General features: G+C 40.4%; 1 long non-coding RNA gene across 1 annotated transcript; it reads right to left on the bottom strand.

Annotated features, from left to right (window-relative positions):
• Positions 1–2596: 2596 nt before the first annotated feature.
• LOC140178807 (uncharacterized) lies at positions 2597–12179 on the bottom strand. The gene is made up of 3 exons (XR_011871733.1): positions 11752–12179; positions 11470–11596; positions 2597–2899 (listed from the first exon to the last, which is right to left on the bottom strand). It is a non-coding gene; the product is annotated as an uncharacterized lncRNA (long non-coding RNA).
• Positions 12180–16257: the final 4078 nt, after the last annotated feature.

Raw genomic sequence — 16257 nt, 5'->3', positions numbered from 1 at the left:
GGAAACACTTCGGGAGCAGCTGTCTAGCGCCGATAAGAAACTCAAAGCTGCCGAGGAGAAGGCCATAGTTGCAGAGGAAAATTGAAGATTTCTGATACAATCGTTTCCCGGCTAACCGAGCGGGAGTTGACTTTGGAGAGCCAGCTTAATGCTGCTCAGGGTCGGGTGGCTGCTTTGGAGAAGGAACGCGACGAGGCCGCCTCGTCGGCTAAGACTGCTCAATCCAAAGCTGAAGAATTTAAGAAGAAGTACAAAGAGACCATGAAACAGAGGAAGAGCGCTATACTGATGACTGAAGAGGCCCTTATAGCCCAAGTGAAGCTCGTGGCCCCTGACTTCGACACGTCGGCAATCGGGGTCTTTAAAACCATCAAGGATGGCAAGATTGTCGATATGCCGAAGAAGTGATCTCTGTACTCTTATATGAATCTTGTAATTTTTTGTTTTTGTGGACCTTGTCGCGTAGTTTGATGAACTTTGTCGTTGCGCATGTTGGATCTTGTAACTTTAAACTACTTTAGTAGTCGCTCGGTCGGCTTACTAATACTGTTCTTCCCCGTTTACTTGGTAGTGTATTTTCGTTCTATTTTATTACCGTTTTGTTGGTATTGGCTTGTCGCTTGCATTTGTTTACCGTTGCGTTGGTAATTTGACGAAGTCAAGTCGTGGCTTTATTATTGCTATAGCCGTTTGTTATGGTGTTAATTTGGTTGGTTTCCGGGGTGATCAGTCCCGGAATACCGTATCGTTCCCTCGTTTAGCACGTATCATAAGAAATTCGTTGTTATGGGATGTATAAAAGGGAAAAAGTAAACTTAGCATTAATCGGCAGTTGAACAAATCTATGGCAGTAATAAGTATTTGACGGAAGTAAATTATTTAATGATAAAGCGAAACCCGGGTCTTACTGAGCTGGCCAGGTCGCCTATTCGGCGTGCTTGGACTAAGAACAAAATTTTCTTAAGTTACCCGCATTCCACGTTCTCGGGACTTCCTTGCCGTCGAGTCTTTCCAACTTGTAGGCACCCTTACCAATCACCTTTTTGACCCTGTAAGGGCTTTCCCAGTTAGCCGTCAGCTTACCTTCCCCCTGAGTCGGCAGCCCGATGTCGTTGCGCCGCAGGACCAAGTCATTTTGTTCGAATTCTCTCCTGAGTATTTTGGCGTTGTAGCGCAGGGCCATTCTTTGCTTCAGCGCTGCTTCCGACAAATGGACCATTTCTCTAGCCTCGTCTACTAGGTCTTTTTCTACAGCTTCCTCTACTCCTCCCAGAAGTAACCGTGGGCTCGGCTCGCCGACCTCTACAGGTATCATAGCATCCACCCCGTATGTCAGGCGGAATGGGGTTTCTCCTGTGGACGATTGCTGGGTTGTGCGGTAGGACCAGAGGACTGAGGCGAGTTCGTCAGCTCATGCTCGCTTTTTCTTATCAAGCCGCTTTTTGAGGCCTAGCAAGATGACATTATTCGCGGCCTCAACTAGGCCGTTCATCTGGGGGTGTTCCACGGATGAGAAATTTTGCTTTATGCCCAAACCGGCAAGGAACTCTACGAACTTCTTATCAGTGAACTGCGTCCCGTTATCAGAGATAACGACCTCATGGATGCCGAATCGAGTTACCACTTGTCTCCACATAAACTTTCGACAATTGGATGAGGATATGCTGGCCAGTGGCTCAGCCTCTATCCACTTGGTATAGTAGTCGATAGCAACTATAAGGTACTTGACTTGCCCTGGGCCGACCGGGAAGGGTCCCAGGAGGTCGACTCCCCAATGTGAGAAAGGTAGGGAAGACGTTAATAGACTTAGCTCGGTTGCCGGCGCCCTGTGGAAATTGGCGTTCTCCTAGCACTTGACGCATTTTCTTACGAATTCTTTGGAGTCCTTCATCATCGATGGCCAGTAATAACCAGCTATGATGAGCTTTCTTGCTAGGGCTTTGCCCCCGATGTGGTGACCGAATCACCTCTCTGAGCACATAGTCCGTTTAGTCGGGATGCAGGCATTTCAACAAGGGTTGGCTGAGTTCCTTCTTAAACGACTGACCTTGTATGATCGCATATTTGGCCGCCTCCCTTCTCAACGCTTTGGCCGACTTCTCGTCATCAGGGAGCTTGCCGCTTTCCAAGAAGTCAGTGATTGGATCCATCCAAGAGGGATCTACCTTTGTCAAGTGGAGGGTGGCCGCTGGTTCTTTTATCAAACCCTGAATGAGAGACCGGTTGCCGGCCCCTGGTTTTGTGCTTGCTAGCTTGGACAGGAGGTCTGCCCGTGCGTTCCTTTCTCTCGAAACGTGTTGGATCGTGACCTCCTCGAATTGTTTGCTCAACTCTTTGACCATCTCCAGATACTTCTGTAACAGTGAGTCTCTGGCTTGGTAGGTCCCATTGACCTGATAAGTAACGACCTGTGTAACACCCCAATTACCCTAAGCTTTACCTCTAGCCGTAAAGCAAAGGTTAATCAAAGATTACGACAGTTTTAAGACTTATACATATATATATATATATATATATAATTTAGAAGCCTGATGGAGGATATAACTCAAACACAGGATTTAAAAGTGCAAAGCGAACTAACGAAGCATCCAACTTAAAACTCAAGAAACAGATGTGATATGAACAAAGATAATAGTATAATAGTGTAACATCATAAGAAACTAGCCATGACTCGCGGAGTTTAAGCCGGCTAGCCAAACGTACAGATAAGAGGAAACTGAAGTTTAAAAAATGGCTTATACAAGTTTTGTTCTCTCTCAAATACAGGCCTCTAGGCCGAAACAAAAATACAAAAGCGAGAGACAAATACAAAACAAACCAAAAAGACTCCAAAGGGTATCCGGATCCTCCGCTCCTGTCACCAACCAAACAACTCACCGAGGTGGGTTGCGACCTGCATCTGAAAAACAACAACAAAGTATGGAATGAGAACTGAAGGTTCTCAATATGGTAACAGTGCCCAATGATGTAAGATGTAAGGCCCCGCGACGCCGAAGGCAATCCTAGAACTTCACATCACATACTGATATTCAAGCTTAGAACAAAATAAATAGATAACCTAAACCATAAACCATTAACAGGGTTATCTAAACTTAGGGAATTTCTTACTAATACTAATTACACCGCTGTGTTCCACAGCCCTCGCCAAACTAATCCTCTGTGCGATCCCCTCGCCACCGCCTTCCTAACCTCCTCAGCACCAGACAATCACAGATAATGCAAGCAAGTAATACACAGGTAATATTCATGTATAGCAAGTAATTCAAGAAGCAAGTAGGCATATTATAGATTTAGGCAAACCCAAATAGTCAAAGCATTCAAGCAAATAAGAGATGCATATGATAAATGCCTATCCTATTGGCTCGTGATATCACTTGTCGGTCCGTAAATGCCAACCCGACACATCCTCCCGGATGTAGCCTTTTCTGCCACACCAAGGATATAGTGCCCTGCACACTCATGCAGCAGCGAATCTGCTACGTCAGAGATATAGTGTCCTGCACACTCATGTAGTAGGGAGTCTACTACGCCAGGGATATAGGCCCCGCACACTTCCTGCAGCAAAGAAGGAACTAACCACAACAAATCATGCAGCAGAACAATCTGTCATGCCAGGGATATAGGCCCCGCACACTCTCAACAACATATGCTCATGCAGCAGAGGAATCTGCTACGCCAGGGATATAGGCCCTGCACTCTCATATATTCCAACAATTCATCATTACAACTCCGAGTCCTTGACTCATCTCAACCACTATCCATCGACCTCAAATCATCACCAGTCATCACCATTTCTCATCTCAAATCACTTTCAACAACATCTACTCATGCAGCAGAGGAGTCTGCTACGCCAGGGATATAGGCCCTGCACACTTTCCTTCCATATCCACCAAGCTCATAATAACCATCATCAGTTCTTAATTCCATTCCGAGCTCATTAGTTCATCATTTTCTCAATTTCAATCTCAATCCTTAATACCATACTATCAACATCAATATAGCTATTTATCAATCATTCCAATTCATCAATTATCATACTTTATCCTAACTTCATAACTCACATCATTCATCAACAATCCCAACACTCACCTTCAATTACCAACAATATCAATATTTACTATCAATCATCAACCATCTCAACAAATCCTCATAACAACAATAAATCACACATTCCTCATCATCCAATATCTCAATTTATCAACTCTTAAACAATCATCTCCACTTACCAACAACATCATTATGCATTCATAATCATCAACCATTTCACAAACCTCCATCAATAACAATAAGTCTCCCATTCATCATCCACCTTCATAATAATTAAAATACCAATAATCATCATCAAATTATATAATCATTAATATTCTTTATCCCAAACCACCACAACATTTTACATTAACTCTTTACCTTAGATTTCCATAACCCTCATTATCCACCAATATAACTAATCACCATAAATACTCATCAATATCCATAATTCCCAACAATCACCATCAACCACACTAATCCAATATAGCCAACAATTACATCAATTCACATATAATTATTTATGCACCAATATTATTCAATCCTATCTTAGGGTCAACTAGCCTAAGTGTCCATAAACATTACATATTACATAAAGAAAACCGAAACCATACCTTGGCCGATTCCTAAATGCTCCAAACACCAAAACAAAACCACCAAACTTGATCTAAAGCCTCAACCAACACCAACAAACACCAAGGCTCACACTAACAACACATATATCATCAAAATCAAAACCTAGAAACCACAAAACAACCAACCAAGAGGGTTTAGTAAAACCTTACCTTATCTAATGTGATTAGGGGTAAAATTCATCAATTACCCGCTACTAGAGATCACCTAAACAAGCAAAACCACAAAATCTACTCAAAACTCATAGCCAAAATCGCGCAGAAAGTTAGGGCTGGAAACTGGGAAATGAAACGCGATTTCTTATCAGCTTTGCTTAGATAGAAACGTAGAGCTCGACAAGAGCTTCGCGTGGCCACAAACGGCTCGTCAATCGGAGCTCCGGATCAAAAGTTATGGCTTCCGAAAGGTGGAGGTGAATAGTGCTCTTTCTCTCTTCTCCTCTCTTCACTCTATCAGAACTCTCTCTCTCTTTCTCTCTTTGTGATGAAATGAGCTTCTTTGGCTCATTTACTCACTCATATATGTTGGGCCTTGGGTCCGGTTTAGACCCGGTCCAACTCGTTAGCGTTTTTGGTCCGTTTAGCTCACTTTGGGCCAAAACCTTTAAGATTAGTATCTGGTTTTCGATTCTAAATTATTTTTCTCATTTCAAAATAATAAATCAATTTTCTAAATATTATTTTCTAAAATACGCAGTACTGGACAGACTAGAGCCGGTACTGCTGACTCAAGCGCCAGTACGCATTTTTACAAAAACTTTTAGAAAAAGATACATTTTCTAACTCAGAAAAATTCACTGAAATCAAATTTCACATTTTTATTTTCAAATTGAAACTTCTAAATTTTGAATCTATTCCGAACACTAAAATTATTTTATTAAAACGGTTTTACGTGAAAACGCGGGTTCTTACAACCTGCGAGTCACTGCACACTTCTAGCCTTGTGGCTCCGACTTCCCTAGTCAGGATTAAGCAACTCAGAAGGGCCTCGTACTCCGCTTGATTGTTTGACACCAGAAACTCGAATTTGATCGACTGTTCGTATATGACTCTAGCTGGGCTTTCCAAGATGATCCCGGCATCTCCGAACGTTTGGTTGGAGGCCCCGTCTACGTGGAGCTTCCACCGTATGCTCGTTGTCTCGGTTGGGTCCCCCGTTATTTCCACCAAGAAGTCGGCCATGGCCTGCGCCTTAATCGCATGCCTGGGTTCATACTGCAAGTCGTACTGTGATAGCTCGATAGCCCAAGTCATCATTCTTCCCGCTAAGTCGGGTTTCTGGAGTACTTGGTGGATTCCCTGGTCTGTCCTCACGACCACTTGATGACCTTGGAAGTACTGTCGCAATCTACGGGAAGAGGTCAGGAGTGCAAGTGCCAACTTCTCTAATTTGCTATATCTCAATTCTGCTCCTTGTAGTGCTTTGCTCACAAAGTAAATTGGTTGTTGGATTTTCCCTTCTTCTCGCACTAAAATCGCCGCCGTCGCTTCATCCGTTACAGCCAAGTACAGGTATAGTGGTTTTCCGACCTTGGGCTTCCCGAGAACAGGTGGTGTTGCAAGGATCTCTTTGAAATGCTTGAATTCTTCTTCACACGCCGGGGTCCATTCGAATGCTATCCCCTTCCTCATCAAGTTGAAAAATGGCAGGGCTTTCGCAGCCGACACCCCGAGGAAGCGGGACAGTGCGGTGAGCCTTCCTGATAACCTCTGAACGTCCTTGACGCAGCCCGGACTCTTCATTTGGAGTATTGCTTGACACTTTTCAGGGTTGGCCTCCACCCCTCTCTGGGTTATCATAAACCCCAAAAACTTTCCTGCTTCCATGGCAAAGGCACACTTACGCGGGTTGAGTCTCATGCCGTATTGTCGGAGAGAAGCGAACACATTTCTTAGGTCGCTTAAGAGGTCCTTAGGTCGGGTGGTCTTTGCAAGGATATCATCCACGTATACTTCCACTGTTTTGCCTATGAGGTCGCTGAATATCTTGTTCATTAACCTTTGGTATGTGGCGCCAACGTTCTTCAGGCCGAACGGCATTACCTTGTAGCAGTATATTCCCCACGGCATTATGAACGCTGTTTTCTCTTCGTCTGGCCGGTGCATCGGTATCTAATTGTAGCCAGAATAAGCATTCATAAAGCTCAGATACCGATATCCCGCCGCCGCGTCGACGAGCGCATCAATGTTCGGTAAGGGGTAGCAGTCCTTGGGACATGCTTTGTTAAGATCGGAGTAATCCACGCACATCCTCCAATTTCCATTGTGCTTTCTTACTAGAACTACGTTCGACAGCTAGGTCGAGTAGTCGAGTTCCCGGATAAATCCCGCTTTGAGGAGGTTGGCCGTCTGCCTGGCCACCTCCTCTGCTCTCGTGACATTTTTCTTGTCCTCTGAGCCACCGGTTTGGCCTCTGCCTTGACGGCCAAGTGATGCGACATGAGCTGGGGGTCTATCCCCGGCATGTCAGCTGGCGTCCAAGCAAATAGGTTGCCGTTAGTCCTGATCATTTCCATTAGAGGTTCCTTCAGGTTGTGTGGGAGGTTTCTGTTCACGAAGGTGAACTTCTCGTCTGAATCGCCGACCCTGAACTTTTCAAGATCTCCTTTTGGTTCCGGTCTGGGTTTGTCATCGACCCTGGCGTCTAGGTCGGCAAGAAAGACACCGGATGCTCCTTTAGATTTCTTTCTCAGGGAGAGGCTGGCGTTGTCGTATGCGACTGCCATCTCTAGGTCCCTCTGATGGTCCCAACTGATCCATCATCAGCTACAAACTTCATTAGCAATAGCTTGGTAGAGATCACTGTCCCAAATTTGTTGATGGTCTTCCTCCCCAGGATGAGGTTGTAGGCCGTCGAGTCTCTTAAGACCACAAACTCTGCCATTAGCGACCTCTTCCCCATGCCTCGCCTATGGAGACCGGGAGGAAAATTACGCCGTCTGGCTTGATGAAGTTATCACCTAGGCCTACCACGCCGTGCTGGTGACCTCGGAGGTCGGCGTCTCGTAAGCCCAGGGCGTCAAAAACATTGCGAAACATGATATTGGAACCAGCTTCTGTGTCCACCAAGATCTGCTTTACTAGGCCGGTGCCCACCCTGGCCGTGATCACCATCGGCGGACTCTCCGCCACCTCATCGAACCATTGATCCTCGGGACCGAAAGATATCAAGGGCAACCTGCGAGAGGTCGGTGCAGGGCCAGAGGACATAGCTAGAACCTTGGTGTCCTTTTTACTAGCCGACTTCGACCTGGGAGGGACATCCCTTCCAACCACCACATTCACCACAGTGAGGGCACGCTCCGCGTCCTCCTCGGGTTCCTGTCTCTGCTTTACGGCGCGGCTTTTGTCCTCGGTTGACCGGTCCCTCCTCCTAGGTTCCCTTATTAGGTGGGCGAACTCGGCCAGCTTTCCTTCCCGGATGGCTTGCTCCAGGGCGTCCTTCAGGTCGAAGTAGTCTTGGGTCTTGTGGCCATATCCCTTGTGATAATCACAATAAAGGTTTTTATTTCCTCCCGTCCTGTCCCTGAGTTGTCGGGGCTTCGACAAGATGCCCTTGTCGGCAATTTACTGATAAACCTCGACGATTGGAGCCGCTAGGGGGGTGTAGTTGGTGAACTTCCCAACACGGGGAAAGGGTTTGAAAGTCTTGGCCGTTCCTCCGTCTCTAGAATGTTCTTTGGACCTCTCACTGCCACCGGATGGGCGGGCACTAGGGTATGCGGGCTACCATTTATTGGCTGCCACGACCTGACTTACCTCTTCATCATTAATGTATTCCCTGGCTACGTTCTGAATTTCCTGCATTGTCCAGATGGGCTTGGTGGTGAGGTGTTTTCGGAAATCCTCATTTAGCAAACCATTGGTCAAGCATAAGCTGGCCACCGAATCAGTTAAGTCGTTTATCTCGAGGCACTCATCGTTGAATCTGTCCAAGTATTTTCTGGTCGGCTCGCCGTTTCGCTGCGTCACCCCTAGCAGGCTAATCGGGTGTTTTGCTTTGGCGATGCGCGTGGTGAACTGGGCCAAGAAAGAACGACTGATATCGGCAAACGTGGTTATGGATCCCTGGGGGAGGGCGTTAAACCAACGAATCACCGGCCCAGCTAAGGTTACCGGGAAAGCTCGGCATCTCACTTTGTTACCTACCCCTTCCAAGTTCATCATGGCCTCGAAGGACGTTAGATGTTCCTGGGGATCTTGGGTACCGTCGTACCTCATATCTGTCGGTTTGTCAAAGTGCTTTGGTAGTCGTACTCCAAGGATCGAGTGGTGAAAAGGGTTTGCCCCCATGACCACCGGTTGCCTTTCCCGATGTTCTCTGTTAGGTCGGCCGCTCCTCGTCCTTTCTCGGCGGTGTACTTGAGGTGGTCGGTTTCTTCTTCTTCGTTCTCTGTCGCTTTCCCAGTCTTCTTCTTCGGTGTCTCTCGTTGGCGATCTGTTGTAGACCAACGGGTCTCGCCTTCTCCTTGGCACCTCTCTGCTCTCCTGGCTTTGTGATTATGTCTGGGGGCTCGAGGTGCGCCTGGAGCGACTCCTCCGGAGACTCCTTTCTCCCCTTGGAGTGGATCGGGAAGGCTCCTGGCTAGGAGTGGGCTGACGACTTTCACGTTTGGCTTCTTCTCGCTCCAAGTTCTGCACCCTGTAGTGCAGCTCTTGTATTATCCTGGCGCTGTCGCTGTCAGTCCCTCCAAAGGGTCGTCCCTCTGTGTGTTGCGGGGGAGATCTGCTGCCTTCGCGAATGGTGGCTCCGGCGGCTACCCCACTTCCTCGGGGATCTATCCCCTCCCCGCGGGTTTCGGCTCCACTGTCGGCTGCGCCAGAAACCAAAACAAAATCCATGTTGGGGAGAGTCCCCATAGACGGCGCCAATGTTCGGTAAGTCGGGTTACCGGACGATTCGGGTGGTAGGATGTGTGTGAAGATGGGTCTCTGTCTCGATCTGGGCGCTGGAAACGGTTCGCGCTGGCTGCCGATCTGACGAGCTCTTGATGAAGTGAAGGGGGTGTCACCTGCAATGCCACTCCGACGCACAAGTCAGCAGAGTGTATAGGTGATGTGAGAATTTGGAGTAGGGTGACGTACCTTGGAGGAGGGGTAGGACCCTTCCCATATATACCATGTCATGAGTGGGTCCCGCGAGGGCAGACCCACCTTCCTTGAAACTTCCCAATACAGTTGTAGTAGTGAGTTATAAAGAACGCGTGTCCAAATCGGTTGTTGAACGTCCCGTGCCCGCCCGTTTGGATCGGGTGACCTATGGATTGGGTCGGCCCACATGATGTTTGGGTTGGACCGTAACAAAAAACAACACAAAATATCTAATTCCTAGATTTTTCTTTTGAAAAATAAAAATTATGGGATAAAATTTTTGTGGCTTGGAATTTTTATTTTTAAATTTGTTTTGGGGGTGTGATGTTGGGATTTTTTAGTTTATGGATGAAAATTTTCTTCCACAAAATAGGACACTTATCTAATATTTTTTAATATGCAAATTTTTTGTATGCGGCTGTCTTAATTAAAAATAGAAAATATTTTTTTGTTATACTTAGATATACTTAAATAATACATATATTAACGTGTCCAATATTCATCATTTAAATTCTTGAAATTAATTTGGAAATAGTATATGTTTATTAGTACAAAATATAATTTTAAATGTTTTATATAATTTATTTAAAAAATAATTTATTTTTAATAAATATATTATATTATCTTGTCTCAAAAAAATGTAGTTTTTTTCAAGTCTCACAGTATCTTCTAAGTCGTTCCATTTAATGGCTGCCCAATGAAGCTAATATGTGCGTATCCCGGTTTAGAATGATCTTGTTGGCCTCAAATGCATTTTTTGGGCAGTGCCAGTTGCATCTTTTATAAACCGAAATGATGTTGCCGTCCAATTTACTAAAAGTATGCAAAAAATGACCAAGTCACCACTAAGATAGTAGATTCCTATCGCAAACAAGTCCAACAATAAGTATCCAGCGGAATTGGGCCTCTAAATTTCGCCACTTGTCCCCTTCATCATTCACATCACCATTAAATATGACATTTAATGTGTACAATTATAGTTACTATATATATAATTACTAGAATACTCAAAAGTCCTAAATATTGCTAAATTATATTTTTTTTATAAATTATGTATGACGAAATATTTTAAAAAAAATTATATGCTAATTTTTTTATATTTCCATATATCTGCAGTAAAGATAATTTTTCATCCTATATTTTTTGTTATTAAGTTATAACCTCAACTCAAAATAAAAAAAAAATTTACTTTTGATTAATTAAAATTTTTTTTTGATATTGTCATTAAAGATAAATAATCAATCAAAACCAATCAAGTCAAAACGAAACACTAAGAAACCTGCATTAACAAAAAAGCAAGGACTAAAAGATTAAACTGCTAAAAGATTAATCCTTCATCCTATTTTTTTTATTGGAGTCTAATTCATTCTGCTATAGCCTATCCTCTTTATGTTGCCAATTGGATCTTTTCATGTTATTACAACAGAAAGAAAATATATTTTATAAATTAGTGTAAAACTCGCGCTATATGCGAGTCAAATATTAATCCATTGTAAGAATTACTAAACTTACAATGAGATTTTCACATATACCAATTTTAAAATCACAATTAAACCATCTCATCGAAGCATCACATAATTAAGCTTCAGATAAAAAACAAATTACTTTATGTTTATTAAAATTTTTATAAAAATAACATAAACTTTTTAAATATGATAATCAAACACTTCAATTACCCCAAACAAAAAGAAAAAAGAAAACATCTTAATTTAAATCGTACCTGGGATAAAATCTTATATCTGGTGACCAAGCCACACCAAAGTTTGTGCACTTTCCTGCTTCAAGCATGTTAGATATCCTTGCACGACCTTTTCTGTCATACTCAATAGTTGAATTCTTATCAGAATCTGAAAAGAAAAAGCAATCCTCAAATTCAAACACACAAAACATAAATTTCAGTAACCTGATTAAAAGATTTTGCTAACAGAAGACTGAATAAATTAAAATACTAATAATACCACACTATTAAAATATGGTGCCAGAACGCTTATTGAAACATTACACTGGAGCTTGGCGTGTCTTCTGCTTGCATCCCGAACCCTAACTACATTTTCTGTAATTTTTTTAAAAAAGAAAAAAATAATAAATTTTTGCTTTTAAAGAAAAAAAGTTATCTATGCCACACCACCGACGACAGGATCTCGGAGCTTTTCAGTTTTTTTTACTAGAGTCGTCAACTTGTTGCCAACCGCTCCTTCTTTATTGATAGTAGTAATACCACCCAACGTGTCACTATTCTTTCTCGTTACAGCTGCATCAACAGCCACTGTCACCTCTGATTTATTGTTCTTCATCTTTACTACTCGCTGGAAAAAGATTCAGAACTTCTGCTATCATCTTTTTTTTTCTTCGTCAGATGCTCTCCTAACCCGCAACACTAATCACCGTCATTCTCTATTTTCTATGCCAATTATTGATTCCATCACCAATGAGTTCTTTCTTTTTTATTAGCGATATCTCTATATTTTAAACCTTTTAAATTGATATACAAAGAGAAAGAATCCGAAAAAAAAAGAATAAAAGAAAGAAAAACAGAAAATCAAGGATAAAATTAAATAATAGAACCCTCAGTTTAAATTTATTCACTCAGCTTTGATTTAAAATGTTCATTCAAATTTTGTATTTGAATTCTAACCCCAAAAGAGAAATAAGCCGCTCATAGCCAAAATGGCAAAATCTCCTTCTCAATCTCTATGCATTGAAGTTTCTATTACTTTGCGTCACGAAGTAACTTTTTTTATGGCAGCTATAATGACTATTTTCCTCATTCACCTTTCAATGTTTAGATTTTACCCTTTCAAATGATAATGTAATTTCACTTACTGATGATATATGTAATATGTGTCATTTAAACAGCCATAACACTTGTCGTTTAAGTGGCCATAACACTTACCGATTACCTAACCATTTATTATTCTCTTATTATATATTAATAACTATTAAAATTTTTAATTTAATTTTTTATATTATTTTTAAATTTAATTTTAATACATTAAAAATATAAAAAAATTTATACCATCATTTAATTAGATGATCATGTTTAGATAATTTTTTAAATAATTAATTTAAAATTAATTACTTTCATAATTGTAATAATATACGAGTGGATATACATGTAAAATTTTTTACACTAACAATAAATAAAAATTATATTCTTACTTTTATTTATTATAAAATAAATTTCTTTGTTTTAGTTTTATTCAAACTGACACCATACTTTTTATCTCCCCCCTCTCTCTAATTTCTTAAATTCAACTAAAATAAAATCTTGAATATGTATTTAAAAATGTTCCATATATATGATATAAATAAATCACCACACCAGTTATTATTTATTTTTATATATTTTTACATATCAAATTATATATATTTTTAATTAAATAATTAGTTACTAAAATAATTGAATTTATCATAATAGAATAAAATATGTAAATACTTGAATTACCAATTTTTTTTTAATTGCAATATAATAAAAAATGTTGTATGCTATATTAAATTTGTACATTATGATTGATTAATTGGTGACTTATTTTGTTATGTATTATTATTATTGTATATATTCTTTCACTTGTTTCTGAGTTTTAGATAAAAAAAACCCAAAAATACAAACCGTTCAAAGTTCAATTTCCACAATAGACAGAAATTCAAAAAATGGATGCGATTTTTGTGTTTTTTCCCCTCTTGAATAATATCTTCCAAAATTATTATCTAATCTTTTGATTGAGACTTGAGAATCCGCTGCCTCTTCTCCAAAATATCTTTATTTCAAGTACTGCCATACTCAAATGCTGAACCTCAGAAAAAAAGTACTACTATACATTTTTCTCTGAACTAATAGCTATTAAGTTAACGTTTGAAAATAAAATATTTTGATGAATGAAAAATTCTTATATGATCTAATATATATTTAATAAATGTACTAAAAGCAACAAAAGATATTTATTTTAATTTTTGTTGTAACTTGTAATCCTATAAGTAATATCTAGTGCTAAGGGGGTATGATGAAAAAAATGATAGATGATCATCAATAATCATATTAAATTATCTAATAAAGTTATTAATTTTTTTATAATTGAATCATAATTTCACAATATATATATTATAAAAAATATTTTCGTCATCATTTTCATAGTTAATGTAATATTTTAAAAGAATTTAATTTTTAAAAGCCATAATATTTTTTTCCTTTTAAAATCGTTTTAATAAAAAAATGATTAAATACTTTTTTCGTTTTTAAAGTTGGAGGTCAAAATCAAAATTATTTTTTATTTATTTTATATTAAAATCATCCCTAATATTACAAAACTTTATAAAATCGTCATTTTTACCTTGATTTTAATTTTTTTGATTAAATTACCTGTAACAATTAATAAAAATAATATTAAAAAACAAAAACAAACCCTCCACCCCACCTCCAGTTTCTCTTCACTCTCTTCCCTCCCCATTCCCTTCTTCCTACCACTCTATTCGAACCCCCCAATCCCAATTCTTCTTCTCTCCCTTGCCGCCACCCTACTACCTCTGTCCTCGCCTCCTTTTCCAGCTTCTTCTCCTTCTTCATCACTAACATCAACCCTTTCTCCATTAGCATCGGCCTCGCCTTCCTTATCTCCCACGACGATCTCGACCTATCCTTAGCCTTCAACGACAACCATGTCGACATCGACCTCAATGGTATCGTTTCAGCTTAGGCCGCCGATTTGGGTCTCCTACTCCAGTGTAGCCGCCGCTATCATGTCGTGGCTGAGGTGGGAGCTGCTCTGTCGGCGTCGAGCTCCATCACTGTCGTCGAGCTTCTGGTGGTGAGGGGATCTGCTCTTCCCCTTCTCTCGATCCGTTCTTATCCTCAGCCACAGTTGCGACAGCGCCAGCAGCAGTAGCTTCCCGCACCGTCGCCTTTTTCTCCTTTTTTCCTCAATCGCGACGGCAACGGACGGCAGAAACGCCAACCCTCTTTCGAGTTTCTTGTTCCTAGTTTCATTCTTTTTTTATTTTTTTATTTTTGGAGAACATAAATATCATTTCTCTCTTTAATTTTTTTATTTTTATTGTTGCTGATTTTGAATTTAAAGTTGTGATTAATGATTGCTGAATTGTTGTTTAATTTGAAATTTATGTTGTGTTGGAGATGATATTAAGCTGGTATCTAATGGCTCACAAAAGTAAGTTGTAATGATTATGGTTGAATAATTCTTTAGTTAGAATGATAGAAAAATTTGTTTTTGATTAGAGGTTAAAGCTAGCAATAGTAATTACCTCATAACCATAGTTAATTTATTTACTAGGAGTTAGATTTTAGTAAGGTTAATTTTCTAATAGTTATAAATAGTGGATAACAATATGTACTCTCTTGTACTCTATGGTTCTTTTTTTTTTCAATTTTAGGTTTTGTATTTGTTCATATGACAAATTCACTTTCTCTGAGTCTTCTTCCTCCACTTCAATCTTATTTTCTTCAATAAAATCAGATCCAGATCATGATTTTATCATGGTGCGGTGAGCGTGGAGGATCGTGAAAGAGGTGAAACTTTTGGATACAAATAGAGCATTGAATTAGCATCAATGGCCAACACTCCTTCTGACTTAATGTCGAGGGACGGCTCACATGAGAGCTTTCAGCTTCGAAATCTAGCTCGCATTATAAGCCAACTATCGAGTTTGCAGCCACATCAAGTACCAATTTACTTGCAGATCCAGTAAGTGTTTACTTCCTACACCCAGGTTTGGGCAATTCAGTTCATAATTTCAACAATAATCCAAGCAGTGTTTCTAGAGAAAGAGGACGAGGAACTCCTGGAAGTAGAAGTGGAAGAAATTCAGCATCTAAGACCTGTTCTTATTGTCACAAGGCAGGGCATCTTATGGATACTTGTTACCACAAACATAGATTTTCACCCATCTACAAAGGCAGAAATGGCCACGAGAGACTAGCAACGGAGTTATGTCTCATCATATTGCTGCTGGAACTGAAGAGAGCAGCACCCACAATGTCAAGCAGGACAAGGAAGCTGATGGTCAATCTCAATTCAATTAGAGTTTTAGAGATGCACTGCTTACCTTTCTTCGGCAGGAGTGTGCACAGTTTTTTCAAGGAGCAAACATGAGAGATGTCAGTCAATCAAATACAGGGAGTGGAGGTATACCTTTAGAAACTTATAAACTTTGCATGAGCTCTCATATTGCACGATTTTTGTCAGTAAAAAGTTTTTTCTCAAATTCTTGGGTGCTTGATACATGAGCTACTAATCATGTATCACACTCATTGTATTTTTTTACACATTTTAGACATATTAGACCAATTCTGGTAAAATTACCAGATGGAACACACATAACTGCAACTATAAGTGGAACTGTGGTATTTTCAGCTACATTCTATCTCACGGATGTGCTGTACATACCAAGTTTTAACTTCAATCTTTTATCTATTTCCAAACTTACAGAAGGCCTGCATTGCAAATGTGTTTTTACTGATAAAATTTGTGAGATACAGAATCGGACCTCTTTGAAG

Source organism: Arachis hypogaea, chromosome 14 (assembly GCF_003086295.3).
Source record: "Arachis hypogaea cultivar Tifrunner chromosome 14, arahy.Tifrunner.gnm2.J5K5, whole genome shotgun sequence".
In the NCBI taxonomy this organism is placed as follows: Eukaryota; Viridiplantae; Streptophyta; class Magnoliopsida; order Fabales; family Fabaceae; genus Arachis; species Arachis hypogaea.
This window is presented reverse-complemented; position numbering and strand designations above follow the sequence as displayed.